We start from the raw sequence: 7,066 nt of genomic DNA, 5'->3' as shown, positions 1-7,066 counted from the left end.
AATTTAAGGTAATGAAATTAGCCGAAGGGAGCAGGAGGCTGAACATAAGGTATCATCTGGGAGGTGAAATCCTGCAAGAGTCAGATAGAGAGAAAGCTCTGGGAGTTGATATCACACCGAACCTGTCCTCAGAGGCCCACATCAAAAGAATATCATCAGCGGCATATGCTAGACTGGCCAACATAAGAACTGTCTTTAGAAACTGGTGTAAGGAATCGTTCAGGACCCAGTATACCACTTATGTAAGACCAATCCTGGAGTATGCAGCTCCAGCCTGGAGTCCATACCTAGTTAAACACAAGACAAAGTTAGAGAAGATTCAGCGGTATGCGCCCAGGCTCGTTCCGGAACTGAGAGGTATGAGCTACGAGGAAAGGCTAAAGGAGCTGAACCTCATATCCTTGAAAAACAGAAGAGTAAGGGGAGACATGATAACCACCTACAAAATTCTCAGGGGAATTGACAGGGTGGACAAAGACAAACTCTTCAGCACGGGTGGGACACGAACAAGGGGACACAGGTGGTAATTTAGTACCCAAATAAGTCATAGAGACGTTAGAAAGAATTTGTTCAGTGTCAGAGTAGTTAATAAATGGAATGCATTAGGAAGTGATGTGGTGGAGGCTGACTCCATACACAGTTTCAAATGTAGATATGATAGAGCCCAGTAGGCTCAGGAATCTGTACACCAGTTGATTGACAGTTGAGAGGCGGGGACCAAAGAGCCAAAGCTCAACCCCCGGAAGCACAATTAGGTGAGTACACACACACACACACACACACACACACACACACACACACACACACACACACACACACACACACACACACGCACACGCACTAAAGCTGTTGAAAGAATCACAAAGACAGACTCCAAAACCGATTGATTTATTAACTCTCCGTCCCAACGCTTGGTTCCAGACATTACATAAAACATTTAAACTGCGTTAAAGGACTAAAATCTGCGTCACGTAACTCAATCCACCTCCGACATCCCTACAACACCACTATGGCACTGATCAACGCAATATGATTAAAGCTGATCATTCTCTTAAACGGTTCAGTATTGAACACTCACTCCGGTTGCACAAGACTGCTGAGGAATTCCTGAAGTGCTGTTAACACCAGCTCATATTCGACGTTAAGAAAACCATCACTATACGGTTGGGAAGATGTATAACGCCAGAAACAGTGCGCAGCAGTTAGGGTAACGTGTAAATGATGCACACAATACTGTAGGACTGATTCATTTGAGACTTGTAGAGCCCAGTGTTGTGTCACAGTGATAAGTGACACAAGAGGTACACGAGAACCACCAGGACAAGCTCCACAACCCCCACGACTCCAACTTCCACAACTCCACGATAATGGTAGAGAGCGCCCCTGGTCGTAGGTGAACAGCATACGTAATTAGGAAACTTTAAAATTGAGTGGGTGTAAATTGGATGCTGAGGGCTCTGTTGTTGCTAAACAGCAGGTATAATAATAGTGAATGGATAGATGGTCATGGGACACATGTGGAAGTTGACCAGACCACACACTAGAAGGTGAAGGGACGACGACGTTTCGGTCCGTTCTGGACCATTCTGAATCGACTTGGAGAATGATCCAGGACGAACCGAAACGTCGTCGTCCCTTCACCTTCTAGTGTGTGGTCTGGTCAACATACTATAGCCACGTTATTGTGACTCATCACCTGCACATGTGGAAGCATGTGGGTCCCAGGATAGTCCATCCCTTATAGACAGTCACTGGCTGAGTGGTTATAGAACTGAGAGAAGATTTGGTAATCTGTACGTCTGACTAGCGTATGGTTAACCTCACCCAAATATCCTAAAGAGATTTTCTTGAAGTGCGAAATGAACTATAGATTTGATTTCAGTACATTTTACCGCAAACTCTGAGTTACTAGAAAACGATGAACTCAGTTTATTTGCGTTAGTGAAGAAAATCGTGAGTCATGAAGATGATTAGGATGACGATAGTATATAGTGAAGACAATATGTATTGAAAATGTAAGAAAAGAGGATAGGGGGAACATGGGAAGGATGAGGGGAAAAGAAGGGGACGGGGGTATGATGAGGGGGGGGAGGTGATTGGGAGACAAGGGGATGTTGATGGGAAAAAGGTATGAGAAAAGGGATGGGAAAAGAGGAAAAATGTGTAGAAGAGGATGGAGAAGAGGTACAGGGGTCGGGGGAAAGAGGGGAGAGATAGGCATTTGAAAGAGTCGGGGAAAACAAGAGACGTTGGGGGGAGAGAAGTGGAAATATGGGGGAGAAGGTGGGAGAACTAGATTATCCTTTACCGCCCAGTACCCCTGCTAGGATATATATATATATATATATATATATATATATATATATATATATATATATATATATATATATATATATATATATATATATATTAGTATATTTTGGTAGCAGTCTTTCCTGTAGACATATATTATTAAATATGACCGAAAAAGTAAGATTAATAATTCTAACACGAATTTTCTCAATCTTTCGTACATTACGCTTCACTGTTGGAGGTAAATCAAAAATCACTTCTCCAAAATTCATTTTTATTTCTAGTCTGACGCGACACGGGCGCGTTTCGTAAAACTTATTACATTTTCAAAGACTTCACAAATACACAACTGATTAGAACTTACGTCTCTCTGATATTATATCTACATTTGAGTGAGGTGGGAAGGGTGATGTGGCATTAACACAAGACAGAACAGGAGGGGATATTAATAGGGTATTAAAAGTATCAACACAAGACAGAACAGAAACAATGGGTATTGAATAGAAGTGTTTGTAGAAAGCCTATTGGTCCATATTTCTTGATGCTTCTATATTGGAGCGGAGTCTTGAGGTGGGTAGAATATAGTTGTGCAATAATTGGCTGTTGATTGCTGGTGTTGACTTCTTGATGTGTAGTGCCTCGCAAACGTCAAGCCGCCTGCTATCGCTGTATCTATCGATGATTTCTGTGTTGTTTACTAGGATTTCTCTGGCGATGGTTTGGTTATGGGAAGAGATTATATGTTCCTTAATGGAGCCCTGTTGCTTATGCATCGTTAAACGCCTAGAAAGAGATGTTGTTGTCTTGCCTATATACTGGGTTTTTTGGAGCTTACAGTCCCCAAGTGGGCATTTGAAGGCATAGACGACGTTAGTCTCTTTTAAAGCGTTCTGTTTTGTGTTTGGAGAGTTTCTCATGAGTAGGCTGGCCGTTTTTCTGGTTTTATAGTAAATCGTCAGTTGTATCCTCTGATTTTTGTCTGTAGGGATAACGTTTCTATTAACAATATCTTTCAGGACCCTTTCCTCCGTTTTATGAGCTGTGGAAAAGAAGTTCCTGTAAAATAGTCTAATAGGGGGTATAGGTGTTGTGTTAGTTGTCTCTTCAGAGGTTGCATGGCTTTTCACTTTCCTTCTTATGATGTCTTCGATGAAACCATTGGAGAAGCCGTTATTGACTAGGACCTGCCTTACCCTACAGAGTTCTTCGTCGACTTGCTTCTATTCTGAGCTGTGGCTGAGAGCACGGTCGACGTATGCGTTAACAACACTCCTCTTGTACCTGTCGGGGCAGTCGCTGTTGGCATTTAGGCACATTCCTATGTTTGTTTCCTTAGTGTAGACTGCAGTGTGGAAACCTCCGCCCTTTTCCATGACTGTTACATCTAGAAAAGGCAGCTTCCCATCCTTTTCCGTCTCGTAAGTGAAACGCAGCACGGAACTCTGCTCAAATGCCTCCTTCAGCTCCTGCAGATGTCTGACATCAGGTACCTGTGTAAAAATGTCGTCAACATACCTGCAGTATATGGCCGGTTTCAAGTTCATGTCGACTAAGACTTTTTGCTCGATGGTACCCATGTAGAAGTTTGCAAACAGGACACCTAGGGGAGAACCCATGGCGACCCCATCTACTTGCTTATACATGTGCCCATCCGGGCTCAAGAAGGGTGCCTCTTTAGTACAAGCTTGGAGTAGTTTCCTCAGAATACTTTCTGGCATGTCAAGAGGAGTACAGGCTGGATCACGATACACTCTGTCGGCTATCATTCCGATTGTCTCGTCTGGACGAGACAATCCAGAAAAGTACGAAAATGAGTTTTGGAGAACTCCTATTCCAATTAAGCCCTGATGCTAAGAAAATAGTTAGAGGGATAGAAGCCCTAAACCAGAAAATAATAAATACAGAATATGCGGTCATATTCAATGAAATATATATATATATATATATTACATATATACATATAATATTACATATATTGTGACGGGAAAGTGTTGGAGTGTAGATGTTCGGCAGTCTTACAATGGCAGGTGTCAATGCCTAGTCACACTTACAAAAAAAAAGATAGACTGCTTGCCTGTTTTCTGTCTGTCTGTGGTAAAGTAAGGGAAGACACGCAAAACACAAAATATGAATAATGAAACTTTAATTAATCTAGAAAACAAATATAAACAAAGACAATTCCTTGGTATGTACAGTGCAAAAGAACAAGTCAAAAACAATATAACATAAATGAATAATAGGGATGAAGTTACTCTACAATAATAATAAAACTAAAGGTGTAAAATAATCAGGTGCTGAGAATATGGCGCTAGCTCCGAGACATCCAGCTGATACACATATATCAGTTGTTCACTGCTTGAGAGCACAAGGATATTCTGACTTCAATGGCTGGACCAAGCCCAGACATCGACTCAGGTAGGGGGCGCTGAGGTGCAGTGTGCAGGTGTGCAGTCGGCGAGTCACCAATCAGGAGCAGGCAGGCTGGGAAGAGTAGTTGGCTGGTTGATGACGAGCCGGCGTGGAGGGAGTGGAGTAGAGGGGTGAGTTTCGGGTATGTTTTGCCTCCTTATGAAAACGTTTTGTGCTACTGGGAGACGTATCTTGAAGGTAGCATCTCATTCTTGAATAAAATACGTAACTTCATGTAGAGAAGAGCAGGGTCGATCTCTCTTGAAAGAGATTATCGTAAATATATATATATATATATATATATATATATATATATATATATATATATATATATATATATATATATATATATATATATATGTCGTACCTAGTAGCCAGAACGCACTTCTCAGCCTACTATGCAATGCCCGATTTGCCTAATAAGCCAAGTTTTCCTGAATTAATATATTTTCTCTAATTTTTTTCTTTTGAAATGATAAAGCTACCCATTTCGTTATGTATGAGGTCAACTTTTTTTTATTGGAGTTAAAATTAACGTAGATATATGACCGAACCTAACCAACCCTACCTAACCTAACCTATCTTTATAGGTTAGGTTGGGTTAGGTAGCCGAAAAAGTTAGGTTAGGTTAGGTTAGGTAGGTTAGGTAGTCGAAAACAATTAATTCATGAAAACTTGGCTTATTAGGCAAATCGGGCCTTGCATAGTAGGCCGAGAAGTGCGTTCTGGCTACTACGTACGATATATATATATATATATATATATATATATATATATATATATATATATATATATATATATATATATATATATAGGATATAGGGGGGGTACCACCACTGGTGCAATTATAGGGACCCACAGCCTCAGAGAAGGGAACACAGAGCATTCAGGGAAAAACTTGCCATTTAACTCTGAATACGTAAGTGTTCGCTTCTCCTACCACCCCCCTATTTTTTATGGTGTACATATCTGATATATATATATATATATATATATATATATATATATATATATTATCCAAATAAAAATTAAAAATTAACTTTGGAGAGTTAATTTTCAATCTTCCTGCTTCAGTGAAGAAAACATAAGGAATATCAAGAATATTCGTGCCAGAATCTTTTCGATATTCCAGATATTCCAAGAGAGGCTCTTATTCCTGTGGCCTGTGCTCTCTGCAGAACGTCAACGAATTCCTTTGGAGACTTCAGGCTAAAGCACAAGAAACATAAAGAGTCAGCAGGCAGTTGAGTCGCACAGCTAGCCTGTATGTGGGTGTGGGTATATGGCTGATGATTTGCCGAAGTGGGTCAAAACCCACAAACATGGAAACCACTTCACACAGCCACCGGCACTGGGCCGGTGGCTGTGTGGACAGCACGCTTCTTACGTATTCGTGTGGACCGGGGTTCGATTCCCGGGGCCAGCAGGAACAAATGGGCATTTTCTTTCACCCTGATGTCCCTGTTACCTAGCAGTAAATAGGTACCTGGGAGTTAAACAGCTATTACGAGCTGCTTCCTGGGGTGTGTGTGTGGAGAGAAAAAAGTATTTAGTAGCAGTTGATTGACTGTTGAGAGGTGGGCCGAAAGAGCAAAGCTCAACCCCCGCAAGCACAACTATGTGAATACAACTAGGTGAATACTTCGGCCAAACATCAGCCAGATACCCACACCCACAATCAGACTGGCTAAGCAACTCAACTGCCTGCTGACTCCTCATGTTCCTTGTGCCTTTAGCATGATTTCTCAAAAGGAATTCGATGACTTACTCTCTGGATGTGGAGTCGCTGTTCACCAACGTGCCTATGAACGAAATAATCAGGATGATGATGGACAGAGTGCATCGTGATGCGGCTTGCACCCCTCTAAACATTCCAGAGAGCATACTGAGGAAATTACTCGAAGCCTGCACTAAAAAGGCACCCTTCTTGAGCCCGGATGGGCACATGTATAAGCAAGTAGATGGGGTCGCCATGGGGTCTCCCCTAGGTGTCCAGTTTGCGAACTTCTACATGGGTACCATAGAGCAGAGGGTCTTAGTTGACATGAACTTGAAACCCGCCATATACTGCAGGTATGTTGACATTTTTATGCAGTACCAGATGTCAGACGTTGGAGAAGCTGAAGGAGGCATTCGAGCAAAATTTGGGGTTAAGTTTCACTTACGAGATGGAGAGTGATGGAAAGCTGCCTTTTCTAAATGTAACAGTCACGGAAAGGAATGATGGCTTCCGCACTGCAGTCTACACTAAGGAAACAAACATAGGAATGTGCCTTAATGCCAATAGTGATTGCCTAGACAGGTACAAGAGGAGTGTTGTCAACGCTTACGTCGATCGGGCTCGGTGCTCTGGTTGGAAGCAAGT

The sequence above is a fragment of the Procambarus clarkii genome, chromosome 32, assembly GCF_040958095.1.
Source record: "Procambarus clarkii isolate CNS0578487 chromosome 32, FALCON_Pclarkii_2.0, whole genome shotgun sequence".
In the NCBI taxonomy this organism is placed as follows: Eukaryota; Metazoa; Arthropoda; class Malacostraca; order Decapoda; family Cambaridae; genus Procambarus; species Procambarus clarkii.
Note: the sequence above shows the minus strand (reverse complement) of the source record.